This window comes from Vombatus ursinus, unplaced genomic scaffold (genome assembly GCF_900497805.2).
Source record: "Vombatus ursinus unplaced genomic scaffold, bare-nosed wombat genome assembly UNPS02015152.1, whole genome shotgun sequence".
Taxonomy (NCBI): Eukaryota; Metazoa; Chordata; class Mammalia; order Diprotodontia; family Vombatidae; genus Vombatus; species Vombatus ursinus.
Window position 1 is genome coordinate 2,107,162 of NW_020954930.1, and position 24,235 is coordinate 2,131,396.

A 24,235-nucleotide genomic window follows, 5' to 3' on the forward strand; every position below is an offset into this window, starting at 1 on the left:
CTCTCTCTCTCTCTCTCTCTCTCTCTCTCTCTCTCTCTCTCTCTCTCCTTCCTTCCTTCCTTCCTTCCACTGTCTTTGCCAGTCTGATTGATGGGTGTGAGGGGGAATCTCAGAGTTGCTTTAATTTATACTTCTCTAACTGTTAATGATTTGGAGCATTTTTCCCCTGTGGCTATAGATAACCTTCTCTTGAGAACTGCCTGTTCAAACCCTTAGACCATTTAAACCTATTCTGGGGTTGAGAAACGTGACCAACTGTAGAACCGACTAGTGAAATATGTATGACAATAGCCCCATCATCTTTGGGGGAAGGGGGCTTATCTTAACCTTCCTACGATCTCCAGATACCCCAGAAATGGATGAAAGTGGGGCTCTGAAGTGCTGTAATTTTTCTCCCCAAGCCAGTCCACAAATGTTCCTGTCATTTATTGCTTATGCCCTTGGGACATCTTTCCGATAGACCTTACTGACTCATAATTCGTGTATTTGTTCATTCAACAAGCATTTATTAAATCCATCTCCAACCATTCTATCATGCCTGGTGATCCAATTGATTTCTCAGCCCACAGAAGATTAAAAGCATCAAATTACAAAGGAGCCAGTGACAAGAAGGAAGAGCTGACAATGAGAGCAGAGACTGAACTCCTGAAAGCAGACACGACGTCAAACACCTAAGCCATCTAATTCACTGAAGAGGTTTATTTTTTCCCTCCCTACAAGTTGGCATTAACTTCATTCTATTTTCTGAATAATTTCAAGTGCATAAAGGTATGTTTCCATGAGTTTCTGGAATGGGCAAAAGTCACAAGCCCTGTTTTGATAAATCCTCTGAAGGGAAAATAAAAACCATTTCTACATAGCAAATGCTATTCACAGCCTGGAACCATGAAGTTCAAGGCTGTGCAGCCGGCTTTATGCTTCTGTTCAGGGTACTGAACAAAAGCTATAAGGTTCCCAGCAAAATAAAAGCCCAACTCTGTAGGGACAAGGGAGAGGCAGGTGCCAAGAAATGTTGGGGCATAAGCCAAGACAATTCTGAGTAAGACTACAAGACAGGCACCTTAAGATCCATAATAGTGAATGGAAGGGGTGAGGGAATGCCAGATTCCCTGGAATGAGTTTAAAAGACTGTTCAGAAGGGAGTGTTAGGGAGAGGCACTTCCAAAGTACACCTGGAAAAGGGATCAATTTTCCTGTAATGATAAACAGTAGACTGCATTTTAGTTTCAACTTCCTATGATAGCCAGTATAAGGGGACTTCCTGTCATGGCCCAGGAAGACTAGTGTAGAACATGGAATGAAAAGGGTGACAATGTGGAAACAACTCTGCCTGACCCATGGCATCTCAGTTCTCCCCTAGGATCCCCTCTCCAAATAACCAAATAAAAGTATTAAATCAACCAACCATTCTTGATTAAGTACCATGGATGATTTGGGGGAGGGGAGAGTGGAGGAGTCCCTCCCTTTGAGGGTTTTAAATTCTAATGGGTAAAATAAACCAGACTGAAGATAGGGCAGGGGAGTTGGGGAACAAGAGGGGAAGTGAAAGCACGGAGTGTAGATGCCTTTTTCAAGGAGTTTAGCTAAAAAGGAGAGGCATCACAATAGCTAGTGGGGATGGAAGGATCCAGTGAGAACTGAGGGCTTATAAGTTTCTAATTAATGATTAAAGGGCATCAAGCAGGTTAAATTAATGTTCTTTAGTTGTTTGATAAGGCAGGAAAGCACTGGATACAAGAAAGACTTTCAACATGTGCCATTAAAATAAGAAACATTGAGTATTAAAAGGGAAAATGAGATCTCATTCATGTGCAAGTTCTTACTCCTACATCATACATTATATACCCTAACCCTTTTTATTCTTTCTTGAAGGGAATGGCTGTCTCAACAGAAGATGGGGGGAGAATATACTTAGATATCGAGGTTGTGTCAAAACCAAAAGACATCAGTAAGAACTCAAAATGCCTATAGTCAGATTATACTGGTGCAAAAAGATATGCCCCCACTGCCTCAATGCAATAGCTAATGGCTTTGGTGGGAAGCTATTACCACATCAGGCAGCTAGGTAGCCTGGTAGATAGGGTACTGGACCCTGAGTCAGGAAGACTTGAATTTGAATCCTGTCTCAGATTCTTAACAAGTATGTGTATATGTGATCTTGAGCAAGCCATTATCTCTCCAAGCCTCATTTTCCTCATGTGTAAAAAGAAATAATGTTACAGGGTTGTTGGGGGGGGAGCATCAAATGAAATAATATATGCAAAGCATTCTGAAGACCATTTGTTGTTCAGCTGTGTTCAACTCTTCATGACCCCATTTGGGGTTTTCTTGGTAAAGACAGTGGATTGGTTTGCCATTTCCCTTTTTGATCATTTTACAGATGAGGACACTGAAGCAGACAGGGTGAAGTGACTTGCCCAGGGTCACACAGCAAGTAAGTGTCTGAGGCCAGATTTGAACTCAGGCAGATGAGTCTTCCTGTCTCTAGGCCTGGCCACTCTATCCACTGCAGAGCCACCTAGCTGCACCCTGAAAAGCATACAGCACTATATAAATGTGAGCTGCAACCACCACATCAGGAGAAAAGGTGGAAAGACATTTGACCTTTTTCAGGAACCCCAAGCAACTAAGTCCCTGAGGTGGGGGGAGGCATAGGCATAGCCAATGAGAGTCAGCTTCAAGGGCCACCAATTGCTTCTAGCATGCGTAAAAAAGACAAAGGCAATCTGGCAGCATGGACTGGGTCCATGTTGCCTTCGAGCTTCCAGCATAGGGATTCCTGACCTTTTTTTGTGTCCTGGACCCCTGTGGCAAGCTCTCTGATGAAACCCATGAACCCCAGATTAAGAACTCCATTATCTAGAGTCATGGAAGTACTGACTGGTGAGTGGGGTGGGGTAGAATGGAGTGAGGGGAATAATAAATACTCTCCTATAACCAGGCTATTAATAAGAGGGGATTGGACTCTGGAGGCTGCCTTAAGCTATCATCGTTTTGAGGAGTTGCTAGCATTCTTGAGCTGTGAGAATCCATAAGGTCACCCAGCTAACCTGGTCTAGAGGGATGTTTGAGCCAAGAGGCACCACAGGTCTGGAAAAGGGGAAATGTTATAGCTGACAGTAAAAAAGCAAGTTACCTGTGCAAACTTTGGATCCTTAATTTTGACATCATTCCCTGGGAAAATTCCAAATTGCATTCTTAAAGAGATTAATGATCATCTCCAGCATGTTAGCTTAGAACCAGAATGGCTTCATCAATAACAGGGCAAATCCTGACTCTGGTATTTATTGCCTCTATGACCTTGGGCAAGTCACCTCATTTCACTAGCTCTTGGTTACTTCATCCACAAAGTGAGGTCGCTGGCCTGAATGGCTTCTAAGGTCCCTTCTATCTCTAATAGCAGCCTATAGCAACTTTCCTGTACAAAGTGCCACTGAACTTTGTTCCAGAGCCAATGTCAAGAAGTAAGTTAAAACCTATGATGAGTATCAGGGTGCTCCAAAGCAATGATGGCAAACTCAAATAGAAATGGGGTCCACTAAATTGTACATAAGGATCCCTGCAGCCACATATTAACTTAGAAAACCACATATTAGGGGGCAGCTAGGTGGCGCAGTTGATACAGCACCAGCCCTGGGTTCAGAAGGACTTGAGTTCAAATCCGGCCTCAGACACATAACACTTACTAGCTGTGTGACCCTGGGCAAGTCACTTAACCCCCATTGCCCAACCAAAAAAAAAAAACGAAACAAGAAAACCACATATTAACATTATCTTTGTTCTATTGTATTTGTATGTATTTCTGTTAAATATTTCCCAATTGCACTTTAATCTGGTTCAGGCTGCATTCAGAGCACCAAGCATTTGGCATCTTTGCTCTAGAGCCTCCTATAGCTATAGCCAGGAGAGGTACCCTAAATTTCTATAGCGGCAAAACTATCTGTGAGTTAACTGCAGGCATCCAGATTCAGGTGGCCGGAGAAGATAGACCAAGTCCTGATCTCTATAGTATTGTGACCCAGGCCTTGGCACAGACAGCAGCAAAGTCCCCAAGTCCAGGAGGACATGGACTTCAGCCCAGAATTTCTGCCTTTGGGAAGGGTTGGGTCCAGAAAATGAGTAATTGTTCATTCCAATGTTCCATGCAGGTAATGATTCTACTTTTATTACCTTTTATCTAATCCAATTAAACACTTTATAAATTAATGACCTTGGGAGAGTTTAAATCAATGAGGCACATGGCCAGGGAAATAATGAATGGGAGTGGCTAAGTAGGTGGGGGGCAATGAGCCCTTGAAGTGATCTAATTGGTGGAAACACATTTATGCCCCTAGATAGAGATGAAAGAACAAACCTTCCATGTGGAAAGAGGGAAAGAGAGGGAGAGAGGGAGCTAAGGAGCCCCTGATGCCCCCAGATTGTGACAGAGAAGTAGGTAAGCTGATAGACATGATGATGCCCAGGGTTGAGCAAGCCACATTTATGCTCCATTTAGGCAGGAGACAAAACCCGTTCCATTTGTCAAATGTCGTATGAGTAGGCTTGAAACCAATGAGCAGTGAGTGGTCTTCAGGTGGAGTACGGATGGTCACTGGTATGTATGATAGAGAAAGTATTCTCGTTTAGGTTGAAGTTGGACAAATCCCTTCTAATAGATTCTTCTATTGTGTAATGGGGTAACAACCCTCATTGGTAAAGTATATCCTTATCCAGACTGATAGGTTTGTCATTTATTGGACTGAAAAATGGCATTATTTGTCTTCACATCAAATTTCTGCTAAGGGTCAGAGATCTAAGATACACAGAGAACATAAGTTTAAGATCAAGCATCATTTCCCAGTGGTGGGATAGGTAAAAGATATGAAGAAATAGTTTAATACTATGCAATTCTTCTTTTGAATAACCACATGTAATTTTCCTTCAAGTCATTAATAAGAGAAATTCAAATCAAAACCAGTAATGAGGTTTCACCTCATTCCCACCGCAGACATTATAAACAAGCATAGATTTGGTCTTTGTTTTTTTTTTTTAAGGATCAAAAAGAGAAGGGGAGGGGAGGTAGAAACCAGGTTAAAGAATGACCGAGGAAAATGAACAATGGATAAAATAAAAATGAATCTGCTCTTACTATGAACAATCATATGCCAGCAAAACTAAGATTTCAAAGGAAGCAGATTACCTTCAGGGAGATAGGATACCTAAGTGAACAAAAAGAAAGATCTTAACCGCATCACACTCAAAAAGAAAAAAATATTAAGCTGTAAGTCATTTACTGAAAAACACCCCTGGTCCAGACGGATTTACAAGTGAATGCTACCAAGTATTCAAGTAGCAATTAATACTTATTATGAAAACCTATTCAGTGGAGAAAGAAAGCCTTGTAGCAAGCACCTTGTGAGAGAGACAAAAGGTTGGCTTGATACCCAGCACAAGAAAGGATAAAGCAGAGGAAAAGCTTCAGACCAATCTCGCTAATTATTTTTGATGCAGAAGTGTTTCAATAGTATTAAGCCAAGAGACTGTATAGCAATATGGCCAAAAAAATTATTCACTCTGAGTAGGCTGCTTTTATACTAAGAATGGCTCAACATTAGGGGGGGAAACCCCACATGATTACATTAATGAACAGAAAAGGCTTTTGACAAAAATATTTGTGTTAAAACTCACATGGAAGGACTCTTAAATTAGGGCCACTAACAGCAGCAATTGGCATGTCTTTTTCTCTACCCGTTTTAATTTCTTCAGTTGGCATCAAAATGCCTCTCTGAATGGATAATTATGCAGTAACTCAAGTGTTTGCACCAGGGAAGGCAAAATTCGACCCAAACACAAGGCTGACTTGTCTAAAGGAGATTAAAGAATATTCTTTATGGCTGGAGACAGGAGTGGACTGCCAAGGGCCTCCAAATTTGCATCCACATAACATCTCTTTGCTGCTTATGCTTAGAGATCTCAGCTTTGGGATCTGAGTATACTAACCGGTTAAAGGGACTGGACTCTCCCTTTGTCGATTCAAAGTTGGCTAAAAAGTGGGAGAGGAGAGAATATATAGAAGGGCTAATCCATGATGACAGGTACTATAGAGCTGTCTGGAAACTTTTCTATGTTATTATTATTGGGACAAGATGGGGTGAGGGAGAGGGCTTCTCCACTGGTTTTGGAGATGAAGGCAAAAAGCTTTTTGGGGGGAAAACACTTGTGAGTCACATGCCAATTATCTGGCTAGTGGGTTACTATTTGAAGTGAGAGATCAAAAAGCCTTAGAGCAAAGGTTTTGTGTCATGGACTCCTTTGACAATCTGGGGAAGCCTAGGGAACTCTTCTCAAGCTAATGTGTATTGCCTACATTCAAATGGAAGGAAATGCTAAATTTCAGTTAGAGGAAAGTGAAAATACAGATGTTATTTTTCCCATCCAAGTTCATAGACCCCCTGAAATCTATCCATGGACCCCAAGTTAAGAATGTCTGCATTAGAGGCACTTAGGTGTCTCATTCCACCCTTTAGGATTCTACATGTGAAATGTTAGCACATATTCCATAGGGGATGTATTGGGGGAGGGTATGGCAATAACCTTCCAATAAACACCAATCCTAGCTAGGAGATAAAGGCCTTACTTCTTTATTTGGTGCTCTATATGTGTGTGCACCCTACAAAATGAAGAGTGAGAGCACTTGCAGCTACCAATTTAAAAAAACCCATCTCCTCCTCTGGATAGAAGGCTAGAGATCAGACTTTATGGAAACCACTTCAGCAGTGGCAGTTTGTCTGGCCATCTGACTGTCCTTCTTCAGCAAGATCAAAAGTGTATCTGCAACTAAAAGGGCCTAAGACAGAGACGAAAGACATTAACATCTATTGAAAGGGGACAAACCTCTATTTGCTGAGAACTATTTCTTTAGAAAACCCAAGAGACTTAGCAAATCAACTCATTGAGGCAATAACTTCAGGCAGGTAGTAGGATAAAAAAATAAGTTCACCAAAACACCTAGCATTTCCAAATGTCATTTTCAAAACCCAACAATTACAGACACAAGTTCCATTCAAGTGACCTGCCATGTATGTGTGTGTGTGTGTGTGTGTGTGAGAGAGAGAGAGAGACCAGAGAGTTAACCTACCCAGAAAATCAGAGATTATGTAAAAGCACAACTTGATAAAAATCCGAGATACTACTTAATTGTAGAGAAATTCATTGTTCATGATTTGGTTGTCCTATATTGTCCTGTATTGAGCTCCCATGGGATTACTTGATAGAACTATATAAAATTAAAGTTCATCTGGAAGAAGGGAAGGTCATCTACAATCATAAGACAAGTGATTAACCTTTAGGAATTATAGTGGTATAGCATCACTATATATATATATATATATAATATATATATATATTATATATATAATATATATATAATATATATATATATAAAGCATCAAACTATGTTGTAAAGCAATCTTCCCAGTCTTTGGGCACTAATCAAAGTGGAAAGGAGGCCAGTATTTGATAAATCCAACCACCAACTAATGGAGAAAGGACTCTCTCTAGTTTGGCAGAAGTTACCTTAATTTTGGGGTAGGGTGGGGTGTGGGTTAGGACATTAGACATAAATACCTTTCACAACTATAGCTAGGGAGTTCATTCTTATTCCAACAAGGGATGCGATCATTCATTTCTTAAGCAAGGGATGAAAATAGTTTACAGAAGTTCTACTTATCAACCAGTGAATGTGAGATGGCTCCAAATCACTAATAAGAATACTGAGGATTAATTAGAGCTCACATTGTACTTCATATCCAAATTGGCAGATAATAAGAAATGGAAACAGTGTTAGAAGGGCTGGGGGAAGATAAGGCAGTAATACATGGTTGCTGGAGGTGTAAGCTGGCTCAATCATTCTAGGAGACAATTTGGAATTATGTGATTAAGTCTCTGAACTATTCATACCCAGTGATCCTATTTGCTGGCCCACACCCCAAGGAGACTAATGATGAAGACAAAGTTCTTACATATAGGAAAGTCTTCATAACATTGCTCTGTGATAGCAAAAAACAAAAACAAAAACAAAAAAACAGAAAATGAGTGACCAGCAATTGGGGAATGACTGGTGACCCAAATGGAATATTCATGTATGATGACAGATGAGGCAGAGAGACATGGGAGGATTTGTGTGAAATGATGTTGAATAAAGAACAATGAACAGTATACAATGACGGCTGTTGAGTCGTTTCAGTTGTGTCCCACTCTCCATGACCCCTTTTTATTGGGGTTTTCTTAGCAGAGATACTGGCATGGTTTGCCATTTCCTTCTCCAGCTCATTTTACAGATGAGGAAACTGAGGCAACCAGGGTGAATTGACTTGCCCAGAGTCACACAGCTAGTAAGTACAATGACTGCAGGAATGTAAATGACATTAAAAGCAGCACAACTATGATTGGCATGTAACAATCTAGACGCTAGGGACCTAACAATGAAATATACCCACCTCCCTCCAGTAGTCTTCTGGTAAAGGTTTAACAACCAGCTCTCTGAAAAATAAATGTATACATGATACATTTTTATATTTCATTTCATTATTGACATCTCCATTGATTTCTTAATTCTAGATAGTCAACAAAACAACAAATCAAGCCCTGGTTTGTAATATTTGACGACTTCTAAAGTGTAAATGCTCATTTAACAATCAGCTTTTGGGAGTCAGTAGGAACTGATTCTAGCACCCCTGGAGTTTCCTTCCTCTCAGGAGGAAGGTAGGGACTAAAGTCTGTAGAATTCAGTAGATCCTGCCAGAGATGGTCACTACTCTAGCCGGCTCTGCTTAATGTGGTGGTCAGGGTTATAACTGTCATAAGCATGAAAAGGCCATAAGAAGGGACATGGGAGGAGAAGCAGGGGTGTTCCTTGCCACTATTATGTTCCTGGAGCCCATTCTCCATTTCTGCTCCTTGTCTTGGCCACAAAGTCTGTATGAATTCCTCAGCTGTCTGGCTAAACTGGAAACACAGAATGCAACTAGCTTCCAGTCTTTATTTGGACAGATGGCCTGGGTACACTTAGATCTCTGAATTACTGTAGTCAAAAAGCATTTATTATCAAATGAGATAATATCTGTAGAACTCTTCACACAATACCTGGCACATAGTAGGTGCTTAATAAATTTTTTTCCCCTCCCCTCCCCTCTTAAGCACCCTGAAACATTTGGTCACACCTTTTATTCATGTCACTTATATTCATAGCATCACAGGGCTTTGTCTAGGACTGGAAGGGACCTTAGGGGGTAGACAGTCCAGCCCCCTGATTTTACAGAGAGAGGAAAATGAGGCCCAGAGGGGAAAAGAGACTTGAGCAAAGTGACACAACTAAGTCAGAGCTGGGCTTAGCAATGAGACCACAGGATCTTAAATTTAGAACCATAAGGGACCTCAGAGGTCATCCAGTGCAACCCCATCACTTTACATATGAGGAAACCGAGGCCCGGGAAGGGGCAGTGCTTGTCCAAGCTCACACAGGTGGCAAGCATTAGAGGTGGGATCTGAGGCCAGGTCCTTGGACTCCACAGCCACCACACCACATCTTGTTGCTTCCTATGTCTCCCAATTCAAAGTTCTTTCTACTACCATAGCATCGCCTCCAGTTTACTGCTGTTATCTCCCTTACTAGACCATAAGCTCCTTGAGATAGGGACAGTTTCTCTGACTACCATCTGACAGTGTACCAAGCACAAAGCAGATACGTGTTTGTTACCCTGACAGGCTTCCAAGTATCACTTGGAAAGCTCTCTAAAGCCTGAAATCTCAGTCCCTGAGGCTAGCAGGTCCATGTCCTTTCTGTTACGTGGGGTGTCCCTAAAAGCAGTCCATCCTGAGGAGCATCTTTCCAATTCCATCAGACCCTTAAAAGGGGCAGCTTCCCAACTCCCATCACCCATTCAAGCTTCTCTGGCAGGAAGTGCTTCCAAATGGGGCAGTGCCTGGCGTGCCAAGAAGGCTCAGCCAAACAGCCCAGGAAGGAGCTGTTGGCAGTGCCGGAACTCAGGCCTACAAAGTAGAAATGAGCTGAGCACACCCATTTGGCTTTAGAAGCCAGAGGCTTCTGTAACAAACAAAGCGCCCCATTTGGCCCATAAAGTTTCTCTAGCAGAGAGAGGTGGCTATTTGTGGAGGAGTTAGGAAGAGAATTGCAGAGCAGAAGGTTCTTCTTGCCTCCAGTTAAATAAATAGAGATTTTTATTTTCAAAACGTCCGACTTTTTTAATTGCACAGGGGGAAAAGATCTGGTGATGCACCCAAAATCCTCTGGCTGTAGAAATGTTGACACATCTCTAAGATCTGACTATATCAAAGAGTCATCTCAGACGCCTGTCAACACATGGTGTTTTGGTGCCTTAGCGAGTTTTCAGAGCTTACAAGGAAACTATCAATATTTGCTGCACTTGGGGAAAAGTGAGAGGGAAGAGCAAGAGGCTCTGGAGTCAACTATTCATTTTCTCCAAATGTCTCCTTGGTCTCTGGGCCACCATTGATTAACTGGTTAGCCTTTGTTTAATGCTTAAGGCCTCCCTCAGCTTCTGGATGGTCCCCACTTTGGTTCTCCTTGTCTTACTTTCTAATCCATCTCTTTTGCTTGGTTTCCCAGTTTCCTTCTCTTTTCTTCTACACTCATTACCTTGGAGAGCTCATTCAGTCACATGCTTCCATCTGTCATCTATTGCCACACCAATGACACAGGCTTATGGGCCACTCAACACAGCCCTCTACACATGAGCGAACCAAGACCCAGAAAGGGAAATCACTTGCTTAGTCACCTTGGTAAGTAGCAGAGCCATGATATAAGCCCTAGGAGATCTGACTCAAGGTGGGGCATTTTTTTTTCAATGATCTTTGTGACCACGTGAGTGATTTCAGCTCTCAGTCTCAGTCTGCTCATCTGTAAGACAGGGATCCTACCAGCACCATCCTCACAGGCTTAGTATAGGATCCAGTGAGGTCATGCAACTTATACTGCTCTGGAAAGTTATCATCAATCATCAACCTGGTACCATGTTTCCTCTCCAGCATTGACCTCTCCTCCCCCTTGCTCTAGTCCGATAGTTTCAGAGAGTCCTTTCTTCTCTACAATGCTTCCCACAAACATTATGGTTCAGAGAGATCATGACTTCCTTTGCACATCCCTGGTACCAACTAAGCCCTTCATTATACACTTTCTCATGCTGTTCCTTTGTATTTATGTCTTGACCTACTGGAGCCCAAGTTCTGTGAGAAGGAACCATTTGTATCCCTTCATAAGGGGACTGGTACTCCAATAATGGAAAACCTCCCAGCATATGACTAGGCAGGTAGGCTAAGAATCTGTTGTTGCAAAAACAACCGTCTCCACCAATATACCCCACACAGGTGTGGCATGTTGGTAAGACTAGTTATTCACAAAGTTAAGAGTAAACTCATCTAGACATTTGATTATTAAGACCACATCTTGGTAAAGACTAAGGTTTACTTAGCTTAGTAAACTCTGAACTCATCTTCCTCTATGTAGAGAGCTTCCACTGATGTAAGATGCCATCATCCCCCTCCTGCTGGTGGTCCTGCAACTTCAGGCTCTATCATCAAACCAGTTCTCAATGGGTTATTTAATAATAGCTAACATTTATATAGTGATTACTCCGTGCCAGGTACTGTGCTAAGTGCTTTACAAATATTATTGCATTCGGTCTTCACTGCAACCCTGCAAGGTAGATGCTCCTGTCATCTCCATTTTACAGATGGGGAAACTGAGGCAAACAGGTGCAGTGACTTGCCTTGGGTCACACAACTAGTAAGTGCCTGAGGCCAGATTTGAACTCATGTCTTCCTGACTCCAGGCCCAATATGGTTCAGAAATAACTGCTTACTAAGTTGGCTGCTTGACTCAAACTCTCTAGGTTTCCACACTGAGTTGATCCAACTCAACGTGTTTGTCACAACAGCTTGTGTGCCTCTGTATTAACTCTAGTGATTGATCTACTACCAAAGTATGTGGCGGTGTTCTCATCAGCATCTCAAACCTGGCACTTCCTGTCCATTTTAAGGCCCTATCTCAAGTGAGTCTCTGACTACCCATGTCTGGGCCCCAACAAAAGACCTTCAGGTTGACTTGACCTCCTTGTCTCACTGTCTCCCATCCCAGTCTACTGGACCGAGAACTTCTAGAAAAGTTCATTGGACTCATGAGATAATTATGGCTCACCACTGATGAAATCCTAACTCCCTATCCTTCCCTTTAACTGTTTAGACTTTGGCCCCACAGGTCTTACTATGTTATTATTCTTCCTAGGTCCTAGATTTCAGGAGATCATGGCTTCCTTTAATTGTGTTTCTTTGCCCAACCAGTAATTGTCTCCCATTCTCACTCAATAAATATTTATTAAGTGCTTACTAGGAGCCAGGCACCATGCTAAGCACTGGGGACACAAAAGAGGTAAAAGACAGTCCCTACTTTCAAGGGGCTCACAATCTAATCTACTTCTGATAGCCAAGGATATTCTCTTCCTCCCCACAAGCCAAATACAAAAGCAAATGTGCCTCATTTCCTCCAGGAAGTCTTTTATAATTTAGATAATTTGCATGAAAAAAAAGAATCTTGGAATTTTAGTGAACTGCAAGCTCAGTATGAAATATGACTGAGCAGCCATGAAAGCCAACATCAAAGTAGGCTGCATGGATGGCGTTGTCATATCTGCAGCTAGGAAAGTAGGTGACTGTAAGACCACATCTAGGTACTCCATTTGGGAAAGGCTATTGATAAGATAGGCAGGATGGAAAAGGTCATGGAGGATCATATTCTGCAGCCACCATTTAGCCTTTCAAAGGTAAGCCTGGGATCGGGGAAGGAGAAAGCCATGAGAATGGTCTTCAAGTATTTAGAGGGCTGTCATGGGGAAGTAGTGTTAGGTTTCTGCTACTTGGACACAATTCAGTCTTGGGCAGAAGTATCTACATAAAGGAAAAGAGCTGTCCTAAAGTGTGATGATTTTCCTCAGGAGAGAGTGAGCCCCCATTACTGAGATCTTCAAGGAGAAATTGAACTGCCTTGGTTTCCTCATCTATAAAACGAGGAGGTAGGACCAAATGGCCTGAGGTCCCCTCTAACTCTTGATCTACGATCCTAAGATGGAGATGAGGCACATATACAAGGAAGTACAGGATATGGTCAACTAGGAACAAGAAACCCTGGGAATTCAGAGAGGCCATTTCTAGTTGGTAGCATTGAGGGTGGCCTTGTGAAAGAGACAATGTCTGTGCTGGGCCTTGAAGGCTGGGTAAGATTTCCATAGGCAGAGATGAGGATTAGCACAGAGGGCATCCCAGGCAAAGAAAGTACTAGGGACAGAGACATGGAGGTGAGACAGCCTTGAGCAGGCCTTCCTCATGCCCTTTTCTCTCTGCTTTGCTAAGAGCCAGTATTTGATAGTATTTAAATCCATCAATTTAAATACACATAAGAGTATTTAAATATAAGCAACAGTATTTAAATAGAAATAAATTATTTCAATATAATAATTGATTTGATGTTTTTTTTTTGTTACACTGAAAACACTCTCCTCTCATTAGACCCTGTGCTTATCAGCCAGCTTTGCTTGACTAGAAGATATCTGAGCAGGGCAGACTGGCTTGAACACAGTATTTGGGATGGGGTGATAGGGGTCAAGGTCTGAAGAATTCTCTCCCAGGCACAGTCAATGATTGTTTCTATAGCACTCTAAGGTTTGCCGTGACCTCATCTGAGTCTCACAACCTCTATGAGAGGAAAGATATTATCATTCCCATTTTATAGATGGGAAAACTGAAGATGAGGATTTGTGGCTTGCCAGTGGTCACAAACTAAGTAAAGGTCTAGATGTGGGGCATGAACTTTGGTATTCTTGACTTCCAAGTCTTGGTCTCTACTCATTACATGCCATGTTACCTCTGAAAAGGGGACCTGGATTCTGAGCCAGAGTGACTGAAGGAGGTGGCCCCTCCCTCAGCCAATGGCAAACAAACAAATGGGCTTGCTACCCAAGGAGCACCCAACAGACAACTGGTATGATGGGGCCAGCCACATGACTCCCTGACCACTCAGGCTGTGTGTGGTGCCTGGATGCCTTTGAAGGCAGATTTAGAGAATAGTGTGGGAGGACACACAGAGGCGCTTGACCCATGTATTGCCCCCTGCTAGGAACAGCAGCGTCATACATACTACCAGAATCGAGGCCTTGAAGACCTGAGGACCACTGTTGGTCACCTGGCCTTGCCTGGGCTAATAGAGCCCCCAAAGGCACCTTTTAAACAGGTCTGAGTCACATGGACCATGGAATCCAGGCAAAAAAAGAAGAGATAGGTTGGAGAGGCAGGCTGATGATGCCAGGACATGGGAACAAAACCTTCCCATCTGCTATCGGCTTATCTGCAGCCAATAATGGCCAGGAAGTTGGCATGCCAAAGGCACTTGTGCTCCCTGATACCTGTAATAGCTCAGGGAAGAAGGCCAGAGACTGAGTAGCCCAAACAGACTATTGGGTTCAAACCTGGTATTTACCCAAAAAATTGGAACCAGCTCTGATACAAGAATTCGTGCTTCACTCCCTCCCCACTCCCTGTTAGGAAAGCTACTTTACAACCTTATTGTCTTTACCTCAAAGTTTACAATCAGATCAAAGACATTTGTCATTTTACAGCTAGGTTTTCCTTAGAAGAGTTTTGGAAGGTCAGGAACTACACGTGCCTTCTTGCTGTGGTATGGTGGACATCAATGCAAAGAGTCAGTGGGGCACAGCGGAGAAGGCAAGAAGATGGCCCAGGTCCAAATCCCCCCATCGCCATTTTGCTGTGTGACCACAGGTAAGTCACTTGGCCTCTCTGAGGTGTGCTTTCTTTGCCTCTAAGTTGGAACTTAGGACCAGGGCTTTGCCAACTCTACAATGCTGTTAAAAAATGTTACTAGTGGCTGTTCATGAAAAGGCAGCCGAGCTGCACAAAGGCAGACTTGAAGGTAGCAGCAGTAATAGCTTGTATTAAGTGCCTACTATGCACTAGACACTGTGCTAAGTGCTTTACTCGTGTTATCTGACTTGATCCTCACAACGACCTTGGTAGCTAAGTGCTACTGTTTTTATTCCCACTTTACCAATGAGGAAACCAAGGCAGAGCCTGAGTGACTTGTCCAGGGTCACACAGCTAGTAGGTGTCTGAGGCAGGATTTAAACTTGCTATTGTTTTTATTCCCATTTTACCCATGAGGAAACCAAGGCAGAGCCTGAGTGACTTGCCCAGGGTCACACAGCTAGTAGGTGTCTGAGGCAGGATTTAAACTCAGATTTTTTGTTGTTGTTGTTGTTTTGTTTTGTTTTTGCAAGGCAATTGGGGTTAAGTGACTTGCCCGGGGTCACACAGCTACTAAGTCTCAAGTGTCTGGTCTGAGACCAGATTTGAACTCATGAAGATGAGTCTACTTGATTTTAAGCCCAGTGCTTTATCCACTGCGCCACCTAGCTGCCCCTTAAACTCAGATCTTCATGGCTCCCAGTCCAGCACTTTCAACTATACGGCCCAGCTGAAGGCGTGGCTCAGGCACTATCATAAACTTTGAGTCACAAGGAGCCCTTAGAAGTCAGCCACTCCTTTCACAGATGGGCCGGCAGGCTCAGAGAGGGTGAAACATCTGCCCATGGGCATAAAGACAGTAAGAATTCATATCTAGAATTTATGTACTTATGTCACTTCTGAGCCTCAGTTTCCTCTATCCATGAAATGGGCACAATACCAGCAGTAGCTACTTTAAGAGTACAATTGGTAATATAATTCTTTGTAAGCATGGCCTCTTATTGTTGCCATGCAAAGTCCTGGCTGGCAGTCTTGCTCCATTGGCTAAAAGAACACTACCTTGTCTTTGGCTGCACATAAATCTCCAAACCCATTTCTCAGCTGTCAGTGAGATTCTGTCTTCAGGTAAACTCCGATTTGTCAGGAGTAAGTTATGGTCAAGCGATATTGTCAGAGATGGCCCCCTCAGTCATTCTATACTCATTATGATAGAAAAGCCAGTTCCCAATGATGAAAGAAGTTCTCCCACAGGGCCCCACATTTATCTGCCACCAGACCCCTCTGGACCTTTCACTAAAGCTGGGAGAGGGAATGAGCCAACAGGCAAATGAGAAAAATGGAGTCCCGCCGAACTAGTCCTTCCCTCCCCCTCTCTGCTCTCCAGGGACCCCCAAAAGCTGTTCCTTGTACAAGGTACCAGGCACTCCTGGAATGCTCTCCCTCCTCCTGGCTTCCCTGGCTTCCTTTAAGTCTCAGCTGAAGTCCCACCTTCTACGAGATACCCTTCCCATCCTTCTTAACCTTATTACCTTCCTTCTGACACAACCCTCAAGTGATCCTGTCTGCCTCCTATTTGTGCAAAGATGTTTACATCTCATCTCCCCCTTTAGATGGCGAGCCCCTTGAGGGCAGGGACCGTCCTGTGCCTTTCCATGTATCCCTAGTGCCTAGCACAGTGCCTGGCACTCAATAAATGCTTGTGGACTTGACATGAGGAAACTGAGGCCCAGGCAGGGGAAGGGGCTTTCCTGTGGTCATGTAGAAAGAAATGAGAAGTGAGATTTGAACCCAGCTTCACATACGACTGTAGCGTCCTGTTGGACCCTCCTGGCTAATGTCACCTTCCTTTTTCCTCTCTCTCTTTGTATTCCTAGGCCTAGTGAGACCTTGGTAAGTGACTCAACCTGTAAATCAGGAGCCAAAGATCTCAACTTTTGTCGTGCCCCAGAGCCCCTTGTCAATCAAGTGATTGCCATAAAAACATTCATAGCAGTATAAAAACCTACACAGGATTTCAGAGGAAACCAATCATGGTGAAAGAGTTTTTGAAATTTTTTTTTAAAGTCCACTAACCCCAGGCTACAAACCTCTGTTTTATAGAGAAATAACTGCTTGGCAGGGGGAATATCTGAGGTTTGTTCAGATAGGAGAGCCCCAACCTGTCAGCTACCAATGACTGCAGCGCCTATCTAGATGGACCTGGCTGGAAGCAGCATGTTGACTCCATCCCTGGGAAGAGATGGGAAGGAGGACCCCAAAGGCCAAGGCCCAAACCTGACCTTCAGAGCAACAGTTTCCTAGACTGGGATGAGGGAAAGGTAACAGAAAGAAATCAACTCCAATCCTTCTTGAGTGGCTCTCCTGGCCAAGTCACTTTGAAAACTTTGATGTTCTAATGAGTGCTCTACGTTCCACAGGTTTCTCCCATGTTTTCTTTTGGGGGGGGTGCCAAATTCTGTCTCCAAGAAATTTCCTTAGTACAAGTTCATTTGGAAAAAGTTTCCAACCTTGTCATGATCTGAGAGGCCCATTTGGGCCATAGAAAGGTTGGGAAAATCACTATACCTGTAGGCAACTAGGCATGCTGGTAGCAACAGACCCAAATGACTAAGTTACAGAACCTCGGTGTCAGAAACATGTGAGAGGCCATCCAGTTTAACCTGTACTATGTTTTTTTTTTCCTGAAAAGGTTGTGTAGAAGAACTGGACAAATAAGCCAGACCTGGCCACTAGTCCTGGCTCTCCTACTGATTTGCTGTGTGACTTTTGGCAAATCACTTGTCCTTTCTGGGCCTCAGTTTCTTCATCTATCACCACCACAACCATGAGATACAGTAGAAAGACCATGAGATATGGACTCAGACAATCTCATTTCAAGGGCTGGTTTTGCTCCTAACTAACTGTGTGACCCTGAGCAGGTCATTTCACCCCAATGCCTTAATTTCCTTCTCCCTAAAAGAGAGGTAGGGGTGAATGCCTGCCAACTCCAAAACTAGCATCAACAATGTCTGGGTGACAGGATTTGGTGGGCTCAAATTGAGAAGCTAACTGCCTCGAGACTAGAACTGGTTTGGGCCAGGTCTGTGGTGCTAAACATTTAGATGGTAGGGTTTTGTTTTTTTTTTCGGTGGGGGAACCTTTAATTTTGCATCTCCATGTTTTGACAAAGGAAAGGGGTAGGGTGAGGGAAAGGTCCAAATATGGCCAAGTCAGAGGGGAAGGGACTGTCCATACAATGCTCCCTGCTCCACACCATTCCCAGAATTTCCCTTTTTCTCCAGATAGTTGAAGTATGGCAGCAAGCTGGCACTGATACACCCTGGCTTCTAGCTGCCTTTGGTCACCCTTCAGAGGGTAGCACAGCCTTCATTATCTAGAGCTCTGACATCCAGCTTGGAGTCCAGCCAAGCCAAAGGAGAACGGATTTCACTGGGCCATCAACTCCCGAACAAATAATGTTAGTTGGAATGGCTCAGGATCTCAGCAGAATGAAATATTGTATTTCTAATTGTTGACTGGAAGTCATTTTTCTTCTTAATCAATATTCTTGGCAAACCAAAGTATAAGATGGGAAGAACATATATTTAAAGCTAGAAGAGATCTGAGAGGTCATTTCGTCATCTCCTTCCCCTACCCCTCTCTTGGCAGGAGCTATAATTATTCGTATAGGAACTCCCAGTGGAAAACCCCCCCCCCCCCCCCCGGCCCAGCTCATTTTACATATGAGGAACCAGAGGCCCAGAGAGTGCAAGGGACCTGGCCAAAGTCACAGAGGCAAATCCTTGAACTCTAAAACCAGCTCTTTCACTGTTCCACAATCCCTTGTAGCGTTTTTTTTTTAAAAATTACATTACTTAGACTTAAAGATATCCCTGTCATATGACAAATATTCAAGTAATCCACATCTCTGAAATTTATTTACTCAATGACTCAGTGGTTACTCTTCCATTACCATCAGAGGGGATTTTTTTATGGAAGATGACTTGTTTCTCTCCATTTATCCATCATACAATTTCAGCTTGTGACCTGAGCAATTTGCTATCATCTACCAGTCTTTCCAGCAAAGGATAATAAAGCCTATTCACGTTCATATGCTGCCACCTTCTCCCCTGAACTGCCATCATTTTTAGAAGGCCCACATGGTCCTGTATTGTGGCTGCAGAATCGGCTCTCTGGAAAAGTCTAAAGAGAAGCCAGTCTGCAGACCGACTGCTGGTCTGAGCAGTCGTGTAGACCCTTACCCAGCTCTGAACCGTAGCCAAAATGGAATGGAACCCCTCCTTGGGATTTTCTCTCCCTTTTTTCCAAATGATCTTATTTTTCAGGGTTTGCCTTTTATTTGGGGAGAATTCACGTACAGACCACCATGGCATTATGCTGAGTTGGATACCACAATGTGAGCTGGTGAGTTAAATTTGTGAAGCTCTGGGTTCAGATCTAGCCTCTGACATTTAGTCCTGGCTTATGGGCCAGCTCAGAGCCAAGTGAATGCACCAAGAGCAAGCTGAAAGACAGTGGTTGAGATGGATTGGTGGAGAGAGCCTCCTTCCTTCTACCAATGGAAATCGCAGAAGTGCAAGTCCCCACACCCTTCAAAAAAATTAAAAACAGTAGTTACCAAAAACTACAGTAAGCAATGACTTGAATGTTTTACTTTGTCTAAAAGAGAAGGAAAAAATTGAGTGGTAAAAAGCGATGGCTGGGCAATCTTCATTTTGATGGGGGTTACACACAGTCTGTTAATGTCTTTTAACCTGGGATTGTCTTGGCCAAGTTATCTATAGCTAGCTTACAGTCACATTTTTTATGATCTATTTTTTTTTCCTTTCAAACAATCAAGTACTTACATACTTTGACAGCATTAGGAGTGGCCAGTACCTTGTACAGTAAACATTTAATGGTAGTGAGACGGATAGCCGTACCTACCTGTGTATCTGTCCTCTTAAGCCCAGGGGGCACAGGGTAGTGTGAGGGAGAGAGGTCTGGTATTATAGGGAGGGATCACATCATCAAATTATGCCCCCCCCCACATCACAAAGGCATCCTGGACAAAGATCTGAATGACCATATCATCACAAGTCATCCATCCCTGGAAGATGGATCCCCTACCACCCGAGGCAGGGCCAAGGGAAGCCCCTTCCTCCTCCCCAGACCACATAAGATCCTGGGGAAAGGGAATGATAGAGACACACACTGCTGCCCCAGCTGTCTCCAAGTTGGGAGTGGTGTCCTGACAACGCAGCCTCAACATCTAGCTGAGGGAAATCCACCCACAGCTCCAAGCTGGGGCCATGAGAAACATCCACGAACAGCAAACAAACAGCACCTCTTCCTCTATTAGAGCAGCCTCGTTGCTCAAAACCTGGTCACTGTAGTTCATAGGACTAGGAGTCAGGAGACCTGGGTTCTAGGCTTTCTCCTAACTTATTAACTGTGTAACCTTGGGCAAATTAGTTCAGCTTGAGCTCTTAAGTTATACCTCTCTAGAATGAGAGGGTTGGTCTAATTTAGCTCCAAAACTCCTTCACAGCGCTGACATTCTTTGATACAAAGTAAGAAGTGTACGATAACCATGACCCTGTCCTTCTGATCTTGCCAATGCAGAGGTTCCTCCCAGCATGCAATGGAAAACTGTCCACTTAGAGAGGTGGCTGAAGCATCATAGGGAGTACAGGATTCACCCAAGGTCACACAGCCAGCATGTGCATCACAAGCAGAAATGGCAGCCATGTCTTTCCCTATGCTAAGACTGACCCTTTATCCACAGTCTCCCAATGATGAATATGCTCTACACAGCACCCACTTTTGAAAAGCCAGGTCATAAAGTTTACCCATTTCCCCCGATCTGCTTCTGTTAGGAGGAGACATTTGAGTTCCATAGAGACAGTAACTCAGTTGAGCAGGGAAGAAAAACAACCAATAGAGGGCCTCCCATGAGAGGAAAGCTGCATTTACTGCTGGGCAGCTGCACCACATAGATCAGACCAGGCCCTGCCCTCAAGGAGATCACCATCTGGTTAAGGGCAAATGCAGCTAGAAGATAAATCATCACATGAAGAAGGGATAAGGGCACTGAAGACGATATCAAAATGAAGGGGGAATTGGGGGCTGAGCCAAGTGGACTTGGGCCACAGGTCCTAGTAGAAGAGACTAAGAAAATTATGGTTGAAATGTGAAGAGCCACACTCAACCATGGCAGGATCAGAGGATGCCCAATGAGAACAGGTTCACCTCAGATCAGAGTTACCCTGACAGGGAATACAGGGACTGTCACCCAGCTGCTGGCACAGATAAAAGCAGATGTTCCTGGGGTTGCACTGACCAACTCTCAGCCCACAAGGAGCAAGGAGCAAGGAGCAAGGAGCAAGGAGCTAGGAGCTGACCTCCATCCACAGGTATGGGAGATTGCCTCCCACATGGGCAGTACAGCTGTTTGATCTGCCTTGGGGCCTGGTAAAGGGCAGGACATCCTCTCCAGGCTGCAAGGACAGAGGTCTTGAACCAACCCAGTTTTAGCATTCCAGACTACTGCAATCATGAGCAGCCATTCCCAGGCCTCGCACTGAGATCTCTCACTGGAGGGCCCAGTCCTGCAGCAATATTCCCGGTAAGTCAATTGTCCAACTCAATGGGCAATTGAAGCACCGTATTAGGAGCCAATCAGGTACCACGCTGAAGTCAATTGAACTCAAGACCAAACGAGCGCCGCCTGTCTCGAGGAAGGCGAGTCAGAATGGGTTCAGGCATTTGCCAGTAAGCCCAGAAAGAAGCAAACTGGAGGCAGTCCAGGTGTGTTGGGGAACATCTAGGAGCCAGAGCGATTCTGTGACTTGGCAGGGCAGCGGCCCATGAGTAGGGGTGTGCTAAGAAGCAGAGACAGTGTGTCTAAAGCAAACCACAGAGCCCATGCCAGCCAGGGCCCTTGGGGGGTTGCAAAGGGCTGGCCTGTCCCTGGGGAAGCAGAGAAGGCAAAGGCAATAGCCAATTAGTCGAGCCTCTGCCCTCCCCTGCTCCCAACTGAGTCCCCACTGCAGACACTCTCTGAGAAGAGCCGGCTCCCAGACTACCTTGGCCCTTCACCTCCACTGAGAAGAACTGGCTTGGGGCCAGGATGTGAGCAGGCTTCTCTGGCCTACTGCCCCTCTGGCTGCCTAACTGCTGCTACTCTCCTGTCTAGCATCCCTCTGATGTGGGCTCCTCTTTTCCTTTCTTGTGTACTGAAAAGCAGGAGATGTCAAATATTAGAGCAGCTGGCCTTTGAAACCAGACGCCCTGCCATTATACTCTGGGGCAGAGAAAGGAAAGGAGCAGGAAATAATTGATAAGCCAAGTTGGCTCTGACTTTTTAGAGAACAAAGCTGACTGAGAAAGCCCAATTGGGAAGGACTGGATCTACTTTAATTAAGAAAGACACTTGGTTGCTGGGGGGGCACAACCCAATATTCCAGGAAATCAATTCAGGCTCACTAAATGGAACAAAAGCAGCTAGTGTCAATAGAAGGGCCCCAAAGTCATGGGGGTGATCTCGGTTTTGTTGGGGGTAGATGGGAGAGGTAATGGTACACTGTGCACTGGGCTAACAGTCAAGAGCTCTGGCTTCCAGCCCCAGTGTCCATATTTGATATAGAGTCAAAGGACCTGGATTCAGATTCCAGTGAAATCCTTTATGATCTGGGTGCCTTGGGCAAGGCACAGCCTTCCCAGGCCTCAGTTTCCACACCTGTAAAATGAGAGTAGGGGGGTTATACTAGATGTCTTCTAAGGTCCCTTCCATCTCTAAATCTATGTTTAGATCATACAATCCAATCTACTTGTTTTACAAATGAGGAAACTGAGGTGCAAGGAAGGAAAGTGACTTTTGTATGCAGGTAGTAACAGAGTGATCTCTCTCTCTCTCTCTCTCTCTCTCTCTGGTCTGGCCATGACAGTTTATTTGCCATTCCCTAAACATGACACTCTGTCCAACATCTTTGTGCCTAGAATCCTCTCCCTCCAACTCTCTGAATCCAAGCCTTCCTCTCAGACTCAGCCCACATAACCCCTCTGCTAGAGGCCTTTCCTGGCTCCCTCAACTGGTAGGGCCTTTTCTAATGTTACCTCCCTCTGGTCAGTTTTTTATATACCGTATACCCATTATGTGCATATCATCTCCACAAATAGAATGCAAGGGCAGGGCTTGGCTTTGCCTTTCTTTGAATTCACAGCACTACCTGGCACAGGGTCAACCATTAAGGAATTCTTGTTAATTGTTGCCTGATTTGAGCCCCAGTTCTCTGACTCCCAAGTTAGAATTCTTTCCACTGTACCTCTCATCAAATGATTTCATGGATGAAAATCATTTTGCAAACTTTAAGGTGCTCTAAAAATGCCAGCAATCATTATGATTCTTATTTACAGGGCAGACACTCTATGGAGTGCCCTGAACAGTGGTCTGAAAGGAAATTTCAAACTGACTAATTGATCACCAAAGAGTGGTGATGGATGGATTGATGTCGGGGAGGGAAGTCTGCAGTACAGTGCCCCTGGGATCTGTCTTTGGCCCTGGGCTATGCAACGGTTTTTTTGCCAGTGGCTTGGAAGAAGGTATAGTTGGTGCTTTTATCAAATCCAAGTAGAGCACAGAAATGAGAGCAAGGGATAACATGGTGGATGACAGAATGAGGAAGCAAAAAGATCTTGACAGGCTAAAACGATGGGCCAAACAGGATGAGATGAAATTCAATAGGGATAAATCTAAAGGCTTATACTTGAATTGAAAACAAAGATCAATGGCACGAGTGCAGGATGGGAAGGTATGGCTAGACAAGAGTTGATGGGAAAAAGAATCCCCTGGCCTGCAAGCTTAGTATTAGTCATGAGCACGACATGATAGCCAAGGCAGCTAAGGGCATCCTGGGCTTCATTAAGAGAAGGATATTGTCCAGAATGAGGGATGAGCCAGGCCCACTGGGCTCTGTCCTGATCATACATTCATTTTAAGAAGGACCTTAGTGGACTAGGTCCAGGGGAAGGCACCCAGGATAATGAGGGACCTGGAAACTATGCCAGAAGGAGATTGCTTAAAGGAAATAGGGATGATTAGCTCTGAGAAGGGAAGACTTGGGGAAAGGGGAACAGGCCAGTCTACAGCCCTCCCATATTTAAAAGGCTGTTGTATGCAATCAGAATAAGCCTCATTCTGCTTGGCCCCAGAGGGAAAAAACTGGGAATAATAAGGAGATGGTAAAGGGGGAGAGATTTTAGCTCAACATAAGTAAAAATTGCTTCCTAACAATTCTGAGCTATTCCAAAGTGGAATGGACTGCCTCAGTAGGTAGTGAGTTTCCCATCTCATCAAGTGGAGAATGTATGACTTTTTCCAAGTGACTTTTAGTACTGCCTTTTGTTTTGATATCATTGTCATTTC